The sequence below is a fragment of the Tenebrio molitor genome, chromosome 6, assembly GCF_963966145.1.
Source record: "Tenebrio molitor chromosome 6, icTenMoli1.1, whole genome shotgun sequence".
In the NCBI taxonomy this organism is placed as follows: domain Eukaryota; kingdom Metazoa; phylum Arthropoda; class Insecta; order Coleoptera; family Tenebrionidae; genus Tenebrio; species Tenebrio molitor.
Window position 1 is genome coordinate 19,056,351 of NC_091051.1, and position 23,339 is coordinate 19,079,689.

Genomic DNA, 23,339 nt, shown 5'->3' on the forward strand with positions numbered 1-23,339 from the left:
TTATACCGCTCTTTGGATCGAATTAATTGAGAACCGCACTTGCAGCGTTGGCAATTCCTTGGATATTTTCTTCCATTTCAGGAAAATCGCCTTCAAAGTTTTCATCGGGCATTAAAGTCATTGTTTCTTTTTTTTCTTTTTGCAACAATTTTCACAAAACTTCTGACAGTAATTTCGTTGTTTATCACAACACAGTTTCCACGTCTATTAGGTACCTATTGTATGCTCCTAATCCTATCATACAACAACTGACACTATTTTTAGTACAAATGATAACAAAATGAATGTATTATTACCTATTGTTATCCTCGAAAAAGTTTAATACCTAACAATATTTGAAAAATGACTGTTTCTTTGCTGACAGCGAATAACATAACCTCTACAGTCTACGAATGACTTGGTTACTTTATCAGCCCGTTTTGGTGACACACACAGCTAAAGCATTTTTGAACTAAAAATCACACCGCCACAATATTGAATTATTTGACCTTGACTAGGAAAATCCAACGTGAATGAACTTTATATCATTTTAGCTTCGAGTACTTCTGCCATTTTTAAATAATGCAAAAATATGTTAGTGTTGCGACAATTTTTTGGCGCATTATATATTATGCCAAAACAACGTAAATGCATTTTATGATCGAAAATGCTTAAGGTAAACGCTGTTCAAAAATAAAAAAAACCATTGTGGTGCAAATGACTTATCTGGCATTGTGATAAATAATACAGGGTGAGCAACAATAACTGTTTCAGTTGGCAATAAAAAAATTTACATGAAATTTTCAAGACTGAATTATACCTATTTCGGTTTGTTTTATTGACACTATTGACAGCTGGTATACATTTCATATTTAAACGTCTTGGTTTTTGTATTCTTTTATTAGTAAAATGGTTTTCTCGTTGGAACATGGCATAAAAGCCACCAAAAGTCACCAGAATTTATTGCCAACTCAATCAGTAATTGTTGTTCACACGGTAGAAAATGTCATGAAAAATGTGTGTTATTTGCACCACAATGATTTTTTGATTTTTGAACAGGGTTTATAACATTTTAGGCACAATTCCTCTATATGAATGACCTAACATGACATGACATTGCAGTGTCCTATAAATAAGGAACTCTATGAATACACATGTCCAAAGTACAGTGATGTATCGATATAAAAGTAGAACAACCAACACCGATTCCAGTCTTTCGCAAAATCTTTTCAAACCTTTTACAAAACCAGTGAAAATGCTATGGAAGGGCTTGACTCTATTTGCAATTTTTTTAATAAGTAAATTGAGTGCAGCAGAAGTTTCAGAAAAAGAATACGCATTGATGCCGCCACTTTTTCACCTCGACAATTATGACAGTTGCATGTTGCACGGTGATGAAGCTCTGTATTGTATGGTAACAATTCAGCTGTTTCCAATCAATCCTAATAACACATCGAAGATTTGGAAAATAATAGAGGTATGTCTTTTATCGTTAATCTTGCATTTTAGAATTTGCTATGGTAATTTTTAAGGAAGTCAGTTCAAAATCAACTAGTTATAAACACGACTTTCTTCGACATGGACTATGTCTCAATGAAATGTGGCCTAACACCAACTTCATTAAAAAATATGACGTTACCGAAATCCACTTGAAATTAAATCAACATTACGATGACAAGTACAAACACATGGAAATCAAAAGCCATGTTGTAAAAATGGTTTGTGATAACAAAAACACTTATCCTGTAGACATTCAAGACATGATTTTTGGGTAAGTTTCTTTGTTCTAACTATATAATGCATAGTAGGTAAAGATACCAAAATGTTTCTCTACCGACATGTAAAATGTATGTGGATAAAAAAGAAATATGCAGCTAATGAATGATCAGATAAGGTGGTGTATATGTGTCGGTAATGACTGATTTATATCATAATATGGGTAAACATGTTGTCAAAGCAATAATTAGCTCCAAGTTTGTTATAGCTATTTACGTTACTACACCGGTAGTAACGTTTTCATGGACAAGCTAGTGAATTACGGGTAGAACCCGACAGGGCGAGGCGGTAAAGCGTCTATCGGTCGTGTGGCGTATAAGATTTTTTTCTATAGCAGATGTTAAAGTGTGCTTCTATCTATTCAAATCAAAAGGTCAAGTAGCGTTTTAACCGCAAGGGTAGATAAAGTAATTATTTTTTTTTTATTACCCTAAGAACGCTCATACTAACGAGATTTTAAAATCTGACACGATTAGTAATGAAATAAATAATGATTTAAAAAAAATGTTTTCATAATAAAATACAAATAAAATTTAATTATCTTATATTATAAAATATCTACAATCATTTCGTCAAACTACGTGTTTAAAGGTTTAGCATTTGAAACCTTAGGCCCTTGGTGCAAAGAAGCCATCGATTTCATTAATGTCATCGGAAACCGACTTATCGCGGAATCAGGCGATTCAAAATCAAAGAAATTCCTTTTCGAGAGGATTTCCCTTGCCATTCAACGTGGAAACGCTGCAAGCATTCGGGGCACTTTTCCAGATTCCGCAATATTATCGGAAATTTTTGTATTATAAAACAAAAATGTTTATGTAATTATGTTATAATATAATATTTTTCTACAATTTTATTTGAGAATACATATCATGAGAAGATCCTAATTTATACATTGGAACGAAGAAAATGGTGATTGAATTTATCATACACAATCTTATTTGTTGGATTCGTTACTTGAACTCCACGCTCCAATAAACACAGCTTGAAACATAGGTTAGACCTCGACATATCAATCCCAAAAGACAATTTCATCCATGGATTACAAATTAATTTTTTAAGATCTCCTTTTCTAAGAATGTAACGTGTATATATAGTTTTGTCATTTTCATTGTAGGTCGTAAAATTTTATTGCATATTATGAGTGATTAACGGCACAATGGTTGGGTTTGAAAAGGTTGGAAAGCGGCGCGTACCATTTGCCGCACCGTGCAAATACATATGCAAAATGTACTATACAACCCTGCTTAAAATATTACCTGCTAGTGGTAGACTAGGATTTAAAAGCCTCGCAAGATCTTAAAAATTAAAGTATCATAATATTTTATGACCTACAATGAAACTGACAGAACTATACAGGATGAGTCAAGTTTTACCGCCCAGTCGAAAGCACCCATTTCAAATCGACTTAAAATTGTTAAAAAATTCAGGAATGATTGTGAATCGCTGTAGAACATTCTGTCAAAATGTCAAATTATTTAATGAAAGAGGTAAATATTTCGTTTTAATTCAATAACCGCTACATTAATTTATACACGGTTATTATAAATGATTGTAGTCCAAGGAGGCCTAAAAATTGAATGTAAAATTTATGGTTGCCGCTCCATATAAAAAACGTCAGAATAATGTGAATAAGTGAGTATACACCGTTCATACACAAGAGTTTGTATTGCATACAAAACAACTCAATATTTTTAAAATTGATTGGAAAACAACTCAATATGTATTTCTGGATTCAATCGTTAATTTAACAAAAATAAATAAAAACTTCATCACCGCACTTTTCACCTAAAAAATGACAGTGACAGGGAGAAAAATTGACAGTTCACATGAAAACTGCTTCGACTACAATCATTTATAATTACCCTGTATAATTTTTCACCGAGAGTCCTCTCAAACATTTAGGAAAATTTTGGTGTCATGGAAATCATGAAAACATCATCGGTTTTTGAAATAAATAGAATTTGATATTAAGCGCAAAATTTTGCTATGATTTATTATTAAATTGGGGGGTCACTTTCGCAAAAGAGGTTGACATGTTACGTTATTGTAATTACTCTCCCGAACTGGGCAACCCTGTTACCGGTAACGAATCCGGACTGTTCAGGGGTATAACGAACAGGTCGTGGGCTTTGGGTCGGTTTACAGTGTGAAACCACGAGTATCGTTGACTGAGGCTGAAAAATGATGAGAACTGCCCGGAGTACGGATAATGACACACAGAAATTCGTGGAGGAAAGGTTTTATTCAAAAGCTTGGTTTATGTAATGCACAAGTACAAGCCAGTGAATTTATGAAAAAGGAAGAACTAAACTTAACACTTTTAACCTACGAGTACTACAACTCGACAAAAAAATTTAATATAACAATCCTGATTCTGACCCGCACAATATGCGAGTAATTCTTCTACCTTTTCTGGGTTGCTCACCGGGTCGCGCGATTTTATTTTTCCACTTCGTTGGCGGTATTAGGACGTTTGTTTAAAATTAATTGTTTAAATTGTTGCCATTACGGAGAGGAAGGCCAACTTTTATATCGAGTGCTATACGGTTACACCGCCCTCAGGTGAGGGGTAGGTCGTCGAACTCTTCTTCCTTTCCTTTTGAAAAGTGTTAATTTAATTATTAAACAATTTGGAGTTATTGAAATTATCAATCGCGAAATTTCTTTACCCAGTGAAGATCCAGTTACAAAAAATTACTACTGCTCGCTCAATAACTAAAAGCTGACGAGGTCACTCTCAGTTGTTAACGGTGAAGCCGGTATAAAAAGTTTTCGACCTTTGATGAAAATTTTTCAACCCAAAATATGTACAATACTAATTAATTTAATATACAATAAAATTGGGAATAAGACAATTATAAGCAGTTTACAAATAATGAATTAATAATGAACAATGCGGGAATTTTTTATTAACTTAACGTTATATACGGTGCCCGTGAGCTAACCAAATATAATAACAAAATGAAAGGAGCGTTTCCACCTTTGGATAGCAATAATTTATTAATAAGACAATAAACAATATGGCGGCGAGTTTCTCCCTTCGCAAGGGCATTAATTGATGGTCAATAGTTATGATTTGAATGTGGAAGCGACGGCCTAGATAAAAAGAAGGTGTCGCCACTACTCCGGACTTGGTTGGTGGGTAAATCCGGGACCCTCCGGTGAGCCAGGAGACGACCTTGACAGGCAGGATCAGACGTGGACTTGACCCGTTGAGCGTTCGATCCGAATATCTGTCGCAGTAGACGTGGAGTCGCTGAATCCGCTTGGCGATTAGGGCGGTGATACCTGGACGAATCTTCTCCAACGGCCTCCTTGGACTCCACCACGTTACCACGTCAGTCCTGCTAAAATTACTAGTTCACTGCCCCCTTGACTACCCTCGGGCATTACCTACACTGCAATCTGCAATTCAGCCGTAAACTCTCTCCCCTTTTTTGTCGCTGGTTCCCACGATTTATACCTTTCGCCCTCTCTCTGCGCGAATTCTGCGGAAGTCGGTGTAAGTTCTTGTCGCGATGGGGTTCTAGAACGTTCTAGAATAATCGCGAAGATTTAAAAGCGCGGCGATTTAAATCCTAACAGTACCTTTATGGACATAAGAATTACTAGAAAAGTTCTCAACAGATGCTTGTTGGCTATTTACCAACAATTGCGTATTTATTTATGACACTGTAGTTGTAAATCTCGGTCACACAGTTGCTACATAAATTTTCGTACATAGTTGCCATACTTACCCGCAATCATTTTGAATTACCCAACATGAGCGTGTACTAAACATTTTTTTCTGTTCAAAATCGATTTTTAAAATTTTATGGCTCTGAATGAAGTGATACATGAAAATTGATTGCACATATTTGAAACCTTGAATTAAGGGAATATAACTCTAACGTTTCGGGGTTTTTACTAATTTTTTAATAGGGTTTATCGCGCAGGCTGTATACAGGGAATTATGGAAGTCCACGTAATAAATTTAAGCACCAACAGAACTCTTTAAAATAAACATTTTTTAAATATTGATCTTATTTTATTGGAATATTTTTTTTTACATTTTTCTAGTCCCTAATTCGACACTTCGCTCATGGGATGATCATTAATTGAAACGAAAGTTAAAGTGTAAAAAGGTTGCAGTTTCTTTTGCGACAAGAACGACCGCTCTTTCCAGTGTTATTATAAAAACTAATTTTTTATTTTAAAATTGTTAAAAATGGTGAATTTCACTAATGCCGAATTAATTAACCGATACGGTGTTATTGTAAGGGGAAGCTTTAGGTAATGCGGTCGTAGAAGTAGCGATTTCCAAATCGTAGAATTCCGGATTCACGGACTTTTTCGGCAACTGTTCAACGAGTGCGTGATCACGGAAAATTTGATTCACCAAATCATGATTTGGGACATCCAAGAATTGACCACGTTTTGGAAATAGAACCTGAAATTTTAGAAACCATTGAAGAGGAGCCAAATTTGAGTATCAGAAGGCTTGCTTTACGTGTCGGTGTTTTCACTTTTATTGTCTATCGTACGTTACATGAACAAGGATTACTACATCTTTACCATGCCCAACGTGTTCAAGTTCTTCAAAATGCAGATCCATTTCGGAGGATCGCTTTTTGTCAATGGCGTGGCCGGAAGATCTACGAGGTACCAAATTTTCGATTATTAACAACGGACGAAATCGAAATTGTTTAATTGTGCCTCATAATTTACCCCCACGGTTGAATGGCGCAGCGTATTTGGTTTTTCTTCAAAATGTGCTGAATGATCCAGTTTATGTTTTTGTGATGCAAACGGCTGAAAACATACGTGAAAATCCGGAAATGTTAGTGCGAACACAGGCTTCTTTGGTCCTAAGAACACAAGCCTGCATGAATAAGGAAGGCCGCCATTTTGAACATTTATTATGATTAAATCAGGTCAGTGAAATTATTACTAACCTATCTATCTCAATAATACGATTTTCTAACCCCTAATTTGGCACTTCGCTCTTGGGATAATCATCAATAGCCTTGAAAGCGACGCTTCCAACATCCAACGCTCACTCAACAACGAGTGTTTCCCGATCGACTCCAATGTAAAAATTGCAAAAAACACTGGCCCTTTAAGGCATTAAAAAAAATCGGTTTTGATAATAAAAAAATTTAGTTCATAAAATACAACTTCCCTGGACTTTCCTCCATAAAAAAAATTAGGGAAATATTTATAATCGTTGAAAATTGTTTCTACAAAATTCACAAATTTTTGCAAAAATTGAAATGTCAAGTGAAGCCATTGTTTCTAATAACCAAAGGTCACTGCTTACTTGGTTTTATGTTCGTTTATGTTTACTGTATTAAAACAAAAATGTTTAATTTAATGTTCGTACAAAAAATATTGTACGAACCACTTGCCCGAAGACATCTTCCGCTCATTCGTCGCTCGTGCTTTAAAAAATGCGCTCATGCGGGAACATCGTCTTCTTGGTTCGTAAATAACTGTACTAGTTTTTTGAAGACAGAACGATCGCTGTTCTAATACTAACAGTTTTTACTGTTTTTCATTCGAGGATTTTAATCGAATAATTCTTTTTTCGTGCTTTTTAGAAATATCTAGTAAACTGTATTAGGCCAGTGTTTGCAAATTAATGGCCGCCACTGTACCAGCGGTGGACATTAAAAGCTGGGACAAGATGACAATTGTATAAAGTCAAAAACTACAAAATTTGTATTGGTTAAATTTGTTTTTTTACGAAAAGGTCATCGGGGTGAATGACGTCTATTTGTCAAAACCATCATGTTAAAGTTCAGTTTGTTTCATATTCAATGATATTGTTTGTTTTCTCAATTAAATAGTTGGTAACTGCGGTCTGGAAATGATGCAGTCCATGAAAATCGATGAGTCGATCATCGTCTTCGTTAGTCGTTACTTTTAGACGATATCAACCTGCTTTTCTTACAATTTTTCCGTATTCTTCAATTCGCTTTTTCGCTAGCAAGACAGTATTCTTGCTAGTGCCCAATTCATGAGCAATAGCCCGCATAGCTACGCCGGCGCCATCTCGGAGACGTTGCGCAATAGTTTGTTTTTGAATTTTACAAGAGTGTGATGTCAATGTGACAATAGTTAATCTGACAAATTGTAACAAAGCGAAAGTTTGATACACAATGAAAAAATTTTGAATACCCAGCTTTCAATGTCCACCGATGGTACAGTCGATGGACAAATAAAACTGGGACAAAGATGACAATCACATAAGTCAAAATTTACAAATTTGCATCGTTTAATTACGGCTTTATGACAAATAGGTTAACTTTGGTATGACATATTATATAGACACTGACAGATATATTGACAATTCAATGGTCTGATTTACATAGATTAAATTTTAAGTGTCCCAGTTTTATTTGTCCACCGACCGTACATACATAACGTGGGGCACAAACAATTACAATGCCCTGGTCTCTATGTTGATAGCATTTCTTCAAACATATTCCGTTAATTATAATATTATACTTAATTGTCGGTTATTACTGATTACAATTATTTTTTCTATTCTATGACCTAATATAGCACTTATTAGTCTTATTACTGTTCCATGATTAATTTATATTCCTATTTTTATTTTTTAGTACTCCTATTAAAGAATATGTTCATTATATCGTGTTTTTTTAAATTTCACCTCAAATTAGGCTTTGAAGAGTCGATTGTGAACGCACTACGGATTAAAAATCACGGACCAGCTGTTTAAATCTAACCTCACTTTTTGTGTTGTTTGTGTTTTTACTCTGCAGACTGACGAGTGGTGCGTTCAAAATTGACTCTTCGAAGCCAACTTTGAGGTAAAATTTAAAAAAACACCCGATATATGCGTTAACCCACAACCGCGATTAATGAGAAAGATTGCAGTTTCAAAACAATGTGGTCTCTATTAAGTTGCTATGCCTATGATACAGTACGTTATTCATAGGTATAGTTTATTTTTTAATCAAAGAACCACAACACCGCAATTTACACCCAAACTAGAGCTGACAACATTGTACACTTTTGACATAGGGTGAAAAATCTCATCATATAAAAACTGAGGTTATTAGAGATATTAGTAGAGATATTTTCATATTTGGTGGCGGAGACAAAAGACTGAGAAATGTCACAAATTTGTATTGTCAGTGTCAAATTTCTCAAAGACGTTCGTGATTTCGACAGAAATGCAGCAAATTGGCAATAAGAAAGTTATTCATCGTCGAACTAGAGAAATAATTTGTAATACGTTTGATTATATGAGAATAACTTTTCCTTTTGAAGCACTGACAAAAATTGGTTTCCTTAGAATTTGTTTTTTCAATCTATTTAACGAAAATTTAAATTTACCTAGACATTCCTTTTTACGGCGTTTATGAGAAATTTGACACTGACAATACATTTTTGTGACATTTCTCAGTCTTTTGTTTCCGCCACCAAATATGAAAATACCTCTAGTGCAGCATGTTAATAAAGTTAATAACAACAAATAACAACTAATTTGAGAGTTTAGAATAAAGAGAATAAATGTCTTACTTTGCGAGACATTTTTAATAACACGTTCAAATTTTAGCTGCGAGTTTGCGTACGTTGGCTGGTATAGCCAATAGATATCATTAAAATCCCTAAATTTAGTAAAATTTTATATATACAAACCTAAATCAACAGGTCGTGGTCCTTTGATTAAAAAATAGACTATGTATAATCTATTCATTTTGATTGTGACCACTCCGTAGTAACTTTTCAGTTGCTAGGTTATTGATAGGGAATTTTAGATAACACTAAATCCAATCGCAGTTGGCAACTCTCGGAGGCGCCATTTTGACAGAAACGTCACGCTCACAGAAGACAAAACGGAGAACGACTTGCGCAAACGTTTTTCAACGTACACCAGTGGCGGCTGGTCAGGGGCGGCAGATACGGCAGTGCCGACCCAGAAATTTATTTGAAAAGAACACAATTTAAAACAGTTCATTTATACTTTTTTTTTAAACAAGTTTCATCATTCATATCTCTCTAATATGCATATATTTTTCAAATTTTATGACATTAGCCCTTACTGGAGATTTAAAGGTCCCAGTATGCCGTAAAAGTGAGCGCATTAAAATAAATATACGCGTGAGCATGTCCGATGAAATTGCACGCTGTTTGGGTTTGGGTCGGCAAGTAGTACCAGATCAGCGACAGCGACAGCGAGAGTTGCGTTAAATGCACCGATACTTGCTTGCCAGATGCGCAGAACGTCGAGATTATTGCAATGCGGTTCCCTAGTTGGTACTGCATGCCGTACCGCACCGCTTTTCAGTCTTTAGATTCATAGATTCGAATTGTTTTTTTTAACGAATCACTTAATTCTCATTGATCTTATTAATTAAAAAGTAACATTTATAGTTGTTAATAAAATAATAGAAATTTGTATTTATTGAGAAAACAGCTGTGGGTTTTTGTGAACATTTTCAATAAAGCACTACATAATTAATACCTCCTAGCTCCTATTTTTTTTTTATACCTTTAAATATCAATTTAATATTTACAGACCATAAGAAGCTTTAATATTATGTTTAAGTTTTCTTCTTCTTCACTAAGTTCGATGAAGAAGAAATATTTAATAAAATTATTGCTCTTAAATTAAATGTTACATTTAGAAATTTAAAAAAAATCTATAGAAAAATAATGAAACTGAAATAATATAATTTAACTGAAAATGTAAGTTGATTGGCATTTGGCTTTGGCATAAAAATAGGAATTTGTTAGGAAGTATTGGGTGGCGACAGCGATTCAGTTTCTGGGTACGGCAGCGCCGTACCTCATTAACGCAGAGTAAGAGTTTTTGTTTATTTCGTTTCGAACCACAATAGCACTCAACGGTCTGACGTTTAAATTGTGTTACTTTAATTTTTATTGTTCCGTGTTAATAATGGCAAATGTTCGACAAGTGGTGAGCAATAATAATTCAGATACTCTAGATTTTTTACTGAGAAATAAATTATCTTCATTATTTTACGATGACAAACTGTTTGTTAAGGATTTGAAACGGCCTCGTCCTGCCATGTTAAATTTAGTAATTAGTAAAGCGGACAGCTCCAATCGTGGTTTTTGTGTTTCATGCTATGAAAAGTGCAAGTGGATTACAGGTAGCGAAATTAGGAATAGATTGTTTTGTTGGCCGTGCTTACTTTTTTCTGAGCAACGTCCAGGTCCGTGGAACTAACTGTACAGGCTTTAACCATCGTAAAGAGATCGGTAGGGCACTGCAAAAACACGGTATTTCAAAAGATCACACACAAGGCCTACTAAAATTTAAATTATTTGGAAGAAAACAAAATATTGCAAACGTCTTAGACAATGCACATCGCTAAAGTGTTATTAATTGGCCGATTAATTGACATCACTATTTATTTAGGAACACAAGAGCTAGCGTTTGGAGGGCATAATTAAAACGAAAATTTATTCAATCAGGGCAATTTTAGAGAACTTGCAAAATTATTAAGCGGCATAATGATAAATTTAAACAATTTTTAGACGAATCCACGATTTTCACTGGTTTGTCCAAGACCATACAAAATGAGATCATTCAAAGTATTAATAATGTAATTATAATTACGGTTGAGGATGAAGTAAAAAGCGCCCCTTGTTTTTCATGGCAAACATAACTTTGCCTACTCGTGGTATTATATGTGATATTTTTTTTTGGAATTTGCTTTTCTTTTACATTTGTATAGTTGTTTCGCTACGTTTTTTTTTTATAAATTATTAGTTACCTACGTTACCTTACCAAATTCCTTAATCCTCCCCTCCTAGCAAGAATTGCTCTAGCTAGACCTTCCTCTTGGTTCTTGCTGAACAGTGAATTTGTTCTTTATCAAAAAAAAAGTTTTTTTTTTAATTTCCATTATATTATTATTATTAAACATTATTTTAAATAAATATGGAACAAATACGGCGATAACTTTGAGCATTTAAAAAAAAATACCAACGAATCTGCCGTACCAGTTGAAATTGTTACGAGCCGCCACTGACGTACACTGTGCGCATATCTATAAAATTGAGTTTTGGTACAAAATTTTACAATTCAAAAAGAAAATGCCACGTCGTCTTCTCGAAGTTGGGACCAAACGGTTAATATTGACTTGTTTCGAGACATTTATTGAAGCCAACGGGAAAACAACTCACAAAAACGAACATCACCAATAAAGTTAACTCTTGTAATGATTTGAAGACATTACTTTTTCCGCCAAATATTTGAACCTGCGCAAACGGTAACAAATGTGGTCGTGATCGTCATCGAATCGGAGGAGCCCTACGTTGTGTCTTTCTTTTGGCGGAAAAAAAGAAAAGGTTCGGAATGCAAACGATGAGGGTTCCAGTTGGAAGAGTGCCGCAAATAAAACACACATGTGAGGGACGCCAACTTTTATTTCATTTAATTATTTGATCCGCAATGACTTTGAATTTTTGAAGCGAGCAACGCAAGATGGCAACAAAACAAAATATAAGGTGTACACAAATAAACAGCATTAAACGATGCAACACAAAATACATAATTTACCAAAATCGAAATAGCAAACGATGAATTTTTAAAGAAATAAAGACAAACAAGAAATTAGACACAATGCCAAATCTCACGTTGCACTCGCATACGCCAAACGAACCGACAAAGTGGATTTTTGGATTAAGGTGAATGAACGAATTTTCCCGACAAAACACAAAAATGAACAAATTATAAAACGCGGTTATTGCAAAACGGGACCGATAAAACCCCCATAAACGGTATCCCAAAGGCGGAATCTTTTCAAACTTCATAACAAATTTTTCTTAAACACGAATTATAATAAAATATTTCATTTCGGTACAGTTGAGATACGGGGACGCGCGATTTCGTCACGAGCCGTTTAGATGGAGATACAACAACTACAGAGTACATGTGTGAACATTATGCAGGAGCTATGATGCGAGTGCGAGAGAGATAACTCTCGCCGAGAGAGACAGCACACAAAAATAATAATAATGCTGATACTAATCAAATTGTCAATCAATATAACACATCAAACTTGATGCAGTGTCAGGATGTCGTAATTTGGTAATTGTCAGTAAATAAAATAATTGGGTAAACATTACGTTAACAATGGTGTCATGACGGCTTGTGTCGTGGATCGAGGTGATCGTGGTCTGCACATCTATCACAGGCTTACCTCCTGTAAAATAATAAAATGGGGTGGTGAGTAACCAGTTCGCTGAAAGTGTTGTGCGAGCACAACCAATACATATTTACAATAATAAATCACACACATCTCAAATATGGTACCATCACAATGTCAACGTTAACTCTTAATATCGTTGGTGATTATCAATTATCATCACATATTCATTGAGCTCTAGTACTTTAGGTTATTATCAATTATTATTAACTCATTGAGTTTTGTCCAGGGTTGTTAGGAAAAGGAAAAGAGTAGGGTTCACTCAGAACCCCCAGGACTCTAACAGTCCACTGCACAACTGTAATCAAACGAGGCGCCCTGATAACACTCAGCGACCCTCAATCAATTGTGATCACCAAAAACAGATGAGCGGCCCTGATGGACCTCAGCGGCACACTCGATCTGCCACACTGGCAGCATCCCCGGTCTCTGCCAGTGCATCACAATCAATTTCACCCCGCTAGCAGCTCCACGGTCTCTGCTAGCGTACAGTTGCCGGAACAAAGGAAGTTTGGACAGTCTAATTAATTAGCTCGACATGTCGGGGCTCAATCATATCAAAATTAGCAATTGCATCAAACTGTTATGACTCTGATCAAATCAACAACATAATCACCCTCAATGGTGAAAACAATATCATCTCAATTAATTATAACTCACGAGCAGTCCTGATCCCTGTCAGCGACTCTCAACTCATTATTAATCACGAGCGGTCCTGATCTCAGTCAGCGACCCTCAATTAATTAGCAATCACGAGCAGCCCTGATCTCAGTCAGCGACTCTCAATACTCTCAATTAATTATTATAACTCATTCAAAGACTCACCATGCTAATTGTATTTAATTATGGCCATGATCATCATCAATATCAATTATTAAAATAGGTAAACTCACCACATCACCAACAGAAACAGGTTACTCAGTGATACACTCACCTTGTGTAAATTAACTACACCTTTCACAAACTCACTTTCGCATAAACTTTAATAAGATATTCTAATTGGATTCTTTGCTCTACACTCTGTCACAGTTCGTCTTCAACTGACCTAATCCGCCCTTTAAATACCCTAATAATCAGCATCCAACAATCACGAAATGGGTCTCATGGTCTGACGCTGACAGATTTGTGACGGTCTGGCATCTCGCACTATTGGGGTGTGCGAGAGGGTTGTAAATAATGTCTCGGTACTGTTTTGTTTGTCTTGAACTATTTATCGAAATTCCTGAAGGTCCAAAACAAGTCTATAAATCCATCTAACTTTTGGACGTGACTTAGACATATGCAAAAGACGAAAACAGGAAAAAAATGTGTTTAATATTTCGTTGTCCTACAATTACTACAACCTCTAACGCATGCGACACCCCCGCGCCCTATTTCTACATCCACATACCGGTCGGAAGGGAGATGACGGGACACACAACTTCCATGTGTGGACGTGAATCTCACGCGTAGGTTCGGAGGGGACGAGGCACACAACTTCCATGTGTGTACGTGAATCTCACGCGTATGTTCGGAGGGGAAGAGGACAAAAGGAAAGGAAATTACGCTGAGCGAACGAAACTACAACGTGCAGTGATCTATATAGTCCCAATCATCAAATCAATGCCTATCGAAGTGCGGGACATTTATTACAGCCCGTGACGAAACGAACGCTGATGTCGCTCTAAACTGCTTTCCCAATTACATGACACAAACTTTTCTTCCGATACGAACAAATTATGATTTTAACAAATTTGTGAATTTAGCATGTCAGAATGGTAATGGAATTTAATATTTACAATGCTGTTCTACCTGCAAAACATACCTGTAACAACAAAACACAGTCCTGGCTCGAACAAAGATTAGTGTAACGCGTGAGACAAAGGGAAAAAGTGGCGCCAAAATGGGACAGCGTCAATATCACTGATTTGCACCAAATCTCACGAGAAAACACTCCGTCTGTTAATTCGCGAATGAAAAGCGTTTAATTCAACAGCGGATGGCAGTGGGAATTAGCAGAAAAACACGAGATTTTTAAACAAAACACTCCGCACGCACCAAACACGTCTTGCCTCCGGCGAGGGTGGAAAGAAGAAGGCTTTCTCCTCCCACCATTCCTTAAGTCACTTCTTGACCATGGCCTACTGGATTCCATTTTTGGTAAACAAACCAAGGCCTACTTGGTAGCCGTGAAGTGGAATTTTGAATCTGGGCACTACACTCTATTTGTGCTTTTTTGTTGTACATTTTGGCTAGTAAGTGTTGTAGTTTGATATCTTCTGCCTTTTCATCCCCTGTAAATCATTTTTTTGAACTTTCTGTCTGATTAGTTTTTATCTGAAAATATTTGTATTAATCAATGCTAATTGAAAGTTCTGATTACCTTTATACCAGGCATTTTTCGCGTTTGTCTTACTGCCAAATTACCATTTCCTTCGTTCTTCATTAATATCGAGAATTGCATGAGGTGATTTCGAAGTTTTTACGTTAAATAATCTGTACCTGGATATAACTCCACTTTTCAACAGACGTGATCACAGAATCAGACAGACGTTTTTAGTTTCTCCTACTTCAAATATTGATTTCCGTTATTAATATTGATAAATACATAAAAATCATTGCTTTACTACCATGATCAAGTTTTGACAATTCTGACATTTTCCATCATGTTCACACCACACAAATATTTAGTGTAAAACGTATGCAGCACACAGCTAAACAGCGCCTACTATGTTTTTCGTTGTGGTCACAATCAAAGTGAATAGATAATATATGTCATAATTCTTTTTAAATGTCATAATTCATAAGTCAATGGAGTTTTATGAAAAAGACGTACCTAGTAAATGAATGCTTGTGAATATTATGAAATTTTTACGCTTAAGAAAAATATATACAGGGTGTTAGGGAATGGTCTCCCAAGAATTTCAGGGTGAGTTTATCAGGGAAAATGTGGTCGAAAACCTTTATACCGCTTTTAGATAAATTGAACCGTTATCTGAAAATCAAATTGTTCCCTGTTGTTTTGGGACTGCTGAAATATTGCTTTGTGCACGAAAAAATCTTGCATGTTTCGATTTAAAAATGATTGCTTGGTAACGATTTGAAATTTACTACTGTCAAAGTCTACACTTTGACTTGATCTATCTTTTATCCGTCGCCTGCAAAGATTACAATAGTTTACAATGCCAGAATATTCTATCGAGGAGTATGCAGATATGCATTTTGTGTATGGGGAATGTAGCGGAAATGCTAATGCTGCTCTCTGAAGGTATGCTTGCGTACTCGTAATGGCAAACGGAAGATATTTTAACCATTTATTATAAATGTTTTCAATACAAATACAAATAAATAAAGTTACACAGAAATTAACGAATCTTATTAGGGTCAATGCTCGATTTCAAATCCCTTTAGAGGTTGATCGAAATGTGATATCCTAAATGAAGCTGCACGAATTATTTCAGTTCATTCAGTTCAGCAATAAAAGGGGAGTTACCTCGAGGTTGTGGTGAATATAGATAAATATTTCGAATATAATTATTGATTTTGTCAATAAAAAATGCAGTCCTGGTAGTTTTTGATAGCCAGTTTACAGAAGCGAAATTACACGTGATCAGATTGAACCAATCGAAGTTTCGGATTCATGAGTTAATCGCGCATTAAATTTAATTCGAATTAAATATTTATTTCTCTTTCTATAAATTGGCCCTTAGTTTTTAAATTTTTATGTTAAATTGATGGGGAAAAAATTATTGTACGAAATTCGATCGTTAAATGCTTACGATAGATCTCGAAAATTAAATAAACTCGGACCTCGGGTCTCTAACTTTTAGTAGTAGTACTTTTAGTAATACAGGGTGTTTTCGAAGTTTAGACGTTCCTTGCAACACGAGGTACTATACATTATTCTTAAGAATTTCCGCCTAAATTTTCTCAGTAGAATGTTTTTATTAACGAGATAATTGATTGTATATTTTTATAGTTTTCTAAAATTTTGATTCCGCCCCCGTCTATTTCTCCGCTGTACTAGATTAATAAACTGACGTGGCCCAGGATGGTGTCTTTCCGGAAATCGCTCTGCGTCTCTCTGGACGCCACAATTGCATTCTAATAGTATACATGATAAACTTCGTCCAGCGAAAGATTGGGAGATTTTAATTTTTATTAAATTAACCCAACACAACAAGATGCACTAGAATACATTAATTAGAGCATAATTTCAGGGCAAAAATGTTACTGCTTGAAGGATATATTTCAAATTTTACGTGTGCTAGGTAGTACTACTTTCTCTAAGTAGAATTTAGTGATTTTTATGTCAACCAATCTCCCGCTGGACAAACTATAGCAACATATCTGTGAGCTTATTATTTTCGGCAATAATATAACTAGTGGTATGATTATTATCGATGATATTATGAGTGAAATTGAGCTGGAGATTTCACGAGTCCGAAGGACGAGTGAAATGTCCTGCTTCAATTTCACGAATTTAATATCTTCGATGATTAATCATACCACGTGTTATATTCGATGAGACAATATAATGAATGAAATGCAAAATTATTCATTTATTTGTCAAACTGACAAATTTATTTCAATCAAAAATTGTAACAACGAGAGTAAATAAGATAATAATTTTTTTGTTTTTTATTATCGCTGTGATAGGCATGCAACTAAGGACTTTACGCGTTTTGATTGGATCATTCGTGATCACGTGATACATGAATTATATTGTCGTAATGATAAGCTATTCCGACTAACTAGATGACAACTCTGCCAGTATTTTTGATTACCATCCATGCTCATTTGATTTTTTTTTTGTCAATTCTAATTTCTACCAAATCAGTGTAAATATTAGCAGAACCGGTTTCAAAAATTTCAAAAAAATTAACTTATTGTATCTTCATTGTTGTACACTTATTACTAAGGTGATTTTGGCTAAAACTCCTTAAATCAGCGCATACAGTCACATGTTAAAATGAACGCCCCAACTTCGAAAACACCCTGTATACTATTTGGCAATAATATGACGTCAAAATTAGAATAAATGAGGATGTAAAGACAGCCACGGGATAGCTCCCGAGTTAGTGCACGTTAAAGACTTTTAATTGTATGGTTTTATTTCTCTTTTAATTATTTTAGGGTATTTACCATTTTGTACGGTTCAGTTTTAATTTATGCCACAATTTATGAAAAAAAGTACATATCAAAAATGAAAAAGAATGAAGAAAAAAGTTTTGGTAAGTATAAATAAACTGAAATTTAAAAATCTATGTTTATAATTTTTAGTAGACAAATTTACCTCAGCTATATCAATACGAAATAACTGGAAACGGCTAGTAACAGTTGAATTGTCTACAAAAGATCTTCAGTCGTTACAGTGCATACAGGCTGTTCGTGTTTATGCCACTTTGTGGGTAATAATGATCCATACAGGCATTACACTGACATCGTCGTTTGTGTTAAATCCTCTGCTTCTAGAGAGAGTACGTACTGATTTTAATGTTTATAAACGTTTCTAGCAATAAGTAATTAGATTCTCTTAAACAAGATTTGGTAATATGTATGTAATCAAATCATAATCAAGTCGCAAGTTAGGAATTTTAAAAATTTAAATTTCTATTTAGTCATCATAAATGATTGTCCCATCGCAGTTGGCGTTGAAAACCCGCACAAATTTTGGATGTGCCGCCAGTCTCGCAACGTTAGACAAACTAAACGCTGTTCAAAAATCAAAAAACCATTGTGGTGCAAATAACACACATTTTTCATGTATTTCCGCATCCCACCTCCACCCGGCGGCACGGCAATTTTGCCGGAGTACATACACTATTACGGATAATACTATCAAGTAATAGTGCAGTGCTTATCAACATAATTACCGGCGTCTCGCCTCCACATTTTGACTTTTTTGTGTTTTATGTTCTGTGTCAATGTTAAGGAATTTCCTCACGATGTGACATGAGTATAATAATATACCTTTTTGAATTTCAACCACCAATGTGTTATCTAAGTCCAAAATTTTTAAATTTTTAAAAAGAGATTGCGGTACTATTCCTGTTGCTGAAATTATAAATGGTAAAGTCGAAATTTTTTCTAAACACCAAAGATTTCTCATAGCAACGGAGAGTTCTAAATATTTATTAATTTTTGTATTATATGTCTGTGTTATATTGTGTGAATTTGGAACAGCTATATCTAAAAGATATGCTTGCTTTTGTTGTTTGTTTAAAATAATAATGTCTGGTCTGTTATGCTGAATGTGACTGTCAGTTAAAACTGTCCGATCAAAATATAATTTGTAATTGTCATTTTCTAAACAACTTTCTGGTTTATAAATGTAATGTGGTTGTGTATCCTTTAATAAATTGAATTTAACTGCTAAATTCATGTGTATAATTTTTGCGAATATATCATGACGTTTTTTATATTCGCTTTGAGCCAAAACGGTGCAAGAAGAAATGATGTGTTCAATGGTTTCCCCTTCAGTTCCGCAAATCCTACATTTATCGATGATCGATTGTAAACCGCATATGTGTTTTTTATAATTTCTTGTATTTATAACACGATCTTGTATTGCAAATATAAAACCCTCAGTCTCAGGATGAATATTTGATTTTTTAAGCCATGCATGAGAAGCTTGAATATTAATTTCTGGCTGTTCTAGCTCTTTAAAATATCTCCCATGTAAAGACTTTTGTTTTATATTTGCTATAGTGTCAGGTATATTTGGCTCAACAATATCTGAAATTATATTATCACTTAAATTTAAAGGTGTGTAACCTTTATCCGCTGAAACCAAAGCATTAAAAAAAGTGTTATCACGAGCTCTATTGAGAAAATAATTTTTTAGTGAAGCAATTTGATTGTGTTGCAGAATTTCTAGATTTGAAAAACCCCTACCACCATTTTCGCGTGGTAAATTAAATCTTTCAATAGCAGATTTGGGGTGATGTTGACAAAATTTTGTAAAGAGAACTCTAGGTTGAATATTTATATTCTGTAAATTAGTTTTGGACCATTTTATAACACCAAAAGAATAGGTCAACAATGGAACAGCATATGTATTAACTGCTTTAATTAAATTATTACCGTTTAATTTTGATTTTAAAATAGATTTAATTCTTAAATAAAATTGTTTTTCTAAATTTTCTTTTATAATTGAATGTTGAATATGATTTGATTGATTAATACCTAAATATTTATAAAATTCTCCTTTATTTAAATTTTTAATGATTTCTCCTTCTTTAGTTATATATTCTAAATTTTCGTAATGACCGCGACATATTGATTGCGTTTTACACTTATCAATACCAAAACTCATGCCAATATCATTTGAGAAATTTTCAGTTATTGTTAGTAAAGATAAAATGTGATTCTTTTTAGATGCATAAAGTTTTATGTCATCCATATAAAGAAGGTGATTTAATTTGGATAGTGTGGTATTATTAACTCTAATATTGAAACCATATCCAGTGCTATTTAATAAATTTGTCAAAGGATTAATGGCTAGACAAAACCATAAAGGACTTAAAGAATCTCCTTGATAAATTCCCCGTTTAATTTGAATAGGCTCGGATTTTAATTTAGTATTGTTTATTGATAAATTTAAAGTAGTTTTCCAAAATGTCATAACATGGGATAAAAAGTTAATCAAATCCAAATTAATTTTATAAATTTTAAGAATTTTAATTAACCATGAATGTGGTACTGAATCATAGGCTTTTTTGTAGTCTATGAATGCGGTACAAATATTTCTATTATTTTTTCTAGCTTGTTCCATTATTACCGTATCTATTATGAGTTGTTCTTTACAACCAAAACACTCCTTAACACAACCTTTTTGTTCTTCATTAAGTATATTTAATTTTTGACAATGGTCGTAAATTATTACTTTAATGCAAGATGTCATAATTTTATAAATTGTAGGCAGACATGTGATTGGCCTATATTTTGATGGATTTTTAGTATCCTATTACTTATCACAGTGACAGATAAGTTGCGGCACATCCAACTACGCCACCAACGCCTACTGCAACGGGACAATCATTTATAATGACCCTCTATTATTGTGTACAGTTTATAAAGTTTATTACCGAAGACCAAAAACCGATGAAGAGTTAAATTAATAATGCTATCTATGATTCTAATAGGTTAACAGTTTTTTTTTATTTATTATACGACAATTGCGGTGTAATAATTTTCTATTAATTAAAACAAAAATTATTAACACAAATCTTCTGAAAATTTGCTTATATTTAAACTGTTAAATTTTGCAGATGTTAAAAAATAAAATTCTGGTAGTTTTGTTTGAAATGACATGGCCAATGCAAATATTCTTCACATTCTCCACTTGGTTATTAACGTACAACTTCCTCGTGATGATGGAAAAAAAAGCAATAGTCACTATATTGGATGTAATGAAATTTGTAATTAAACGATATTTTAGGTATGAATATTTGAATTTTAATATCCAATAATTTACACTTTTTCTAGATTAACTCCAACCATGGCATTTTTAATAGCTTTTGCTAGCACGTGGATGATTCACTTTCCAGATAGTCCATTTAGAGATTTCTCCATAGGACATGAATATAGAAATTGTAGAAAGAATTGGTGGACAAATCTTTTCTACTTAAACAATTTTCTTCCAGCTAGTGAAATGGTGGTGAAATTTAATAAAATATCAGGATTTATTTTCCTCTGTTGTAGTGTTTTGTTCCAGGATGGTATCTAGCAGTGAATTTTGGGTTCTATATTTTTACACTTTTACTTCTTTATTTTACTTGGAAAAATCCAAAAATTATTTTTCTCACATTAGCAAGTGTACTCGTTTTGCACTTTGGTCTCGTAATATCTAATGCTTATGGAGTTCGCTACGCCCCTGAGATAACACCTGAGTAAGACCGTGTTATTCAAGTACCTACGTCTTCTTATTACGACAATTATATTTTGTAGGATGTATAGTGACCTTCTGAATGGAATAGTACCACAGAGTCTCACTGTTTATATGTCCAGCTATTCCCATTTGTCTGCACTGGTAGCCGGTGTAACTTTTGGTTATTTTTTTTACAAATACAGAGAACAAACCGTTTTCACAAATAAGGTAACTCAAAATTACCACATTTCAAGGTTATTGTTGTATGTTTTTAGAAATACATTAACTGGTTTTGGATTTTAACATGTGTAACCATTCTCGGTGATATGATGATACCCTTGTTCTTTACTATTGATCCAGAGCAAAGTCCGAAACTAAACTTAATTTATAGCATCTTGTGGAGAAGCGTATTTAATTTTACTTTTGGATTGATAATATTTGCTGTAACTCAAGGAGAAGGAGGTTCGTTTTAATTAATGGTTATTTATTTAATTATTTGTAATATTTTTAGGATTTATGAAAAAAATTTATGAATCATCGACGATTTATATTCTTGGTCGATTAACTTTTAGTGCATATATCACTCACACTTTTATCTTGCGTTGTATCTATGGAATAAGAAAATCCGGATACACAATGTCACACCTTACGTTGGTATGCGAATCAAAATAAGTAAATGATCATGACATAATCATTTTGTATTACAGATTGTGGAATCAACAGAAATTGCAGTACTAGCGTTTTTATGTTCTCTAATCTTAACTTTATTCATCGAAATGCCGGTTAATGAACTAGTTAAAATCGTTATGGATCTACGTCGTAAAAATGAAAAATCGACTAGTCAGTAATAACAATAATAAAAAATGTATGGTATATCTAAGGTTTTGTTTTTGAAATTAACAGTTAGCCGTAAGAAACCAAATAAATGTATATTAATGGTACCTATACCTGAAATTCCATTTATTTTGCAATTTCAGTAAGTAAATCCTTTTCTATTGAATTATCAAAATGTGTACTCTTAAACAAAGAAGTTCGATTAGAGTATAATTTATTTAGTTCAAGTTCAAGTTTGGACAAGACGAGATGAAAATTGACAGTCGTAGATAAATAAAGAGCGATCAAATTATGTTGTAATCGAGTTATCCATCAATTCGAAATCACATGTCGTTAGTTGAACTCCACGCTCCAATAAACACAGCTTGAAACACACGTTAGATTTCGACATGTCAATCGCAAAAGACATACAGATTCAAATCCATCGATGACCGGATTACAAATTAATTTGATCGCTCGATACAAATGACATAGAGGCCGATTTCAAGTTGACTTGCGACGGTGGCACTTGATGTTGTCATGGTAACGGCGCAAGAGAGAAAGATGAGGCATATTGGTAATTAATGTGTAGGACAAAGATAGGTACACATTTGCGCTGCACCACCTATTTGCCACTATGACTTGAAATCGGGCCCATAGTTGTAATTGCTGACAATCACTACAAATTAAGGGTAGCTGAGAAAAAAATTATTATATTCATCTAC

The 23,339-nt window shown here is 34.1% G+C and overlaps 3 long non-coding RNA genes across 4 annotated transcripts; 1 reads left to right on the forward strand and 2 right to left on the reverse strand.

Moving 5' to 3' along the window:
- Positions 1-1,166: 1,166 nt before the first annotated feature.
- LOC138133192 (uncharacterized) lies at positions 1,167-22,742 on the forward strand. 2 transcript variants are annotated; one of them, XR_011160273.1, is made up of 11 exons: positions 1,167-1,456; positions 1,512-1,750; positions 18,066-18,163; positions 18,213-18,409; positions 21,203-21,372; positions 21,420-21,588; positions 21,636-21,823; positions 21,882-22,029; positions 22,077-22,263; positions 22,313-22,455; positions 22,509-22,742. It is a non-coding gene; the product is annotated as an uncharacterized lncRNA (long non-coding RNA). The 2 variants fall into 2 exon arrangements; XR_011160274.1 differs by having other exon boundaries at positions 18,216-18,409.
- LOC138133903 (uncharacterized) lies at positions 3,982-9,200 on the reverse strand. The gene is made up of 2 exons (XR_011160559.1): positions 5,152-9,200; positions 3,982-5,102 (listed from the first exon to the last, which is right to left on the reverse strand). It is a non-coding gene; the product is annotated as an uncharacterized lncRNA (long non-coding RNA).
- On the reverse strand, positions 12,151-15,146 carry LOC138133524 (uncharacterized). Its single transcript, XR_011160397.1, has 2 exons — positions 13,885-15,146; positions 12,151-12,947 (listed from the first exon to the last, which is right to left on the reverse strand). It is a non-coding gene; the product is annotated as an uncharacterized lncRNA (long non-coding RNA).
- Positions 22,743-23,339: the final 597 nt, after the last annotated feature.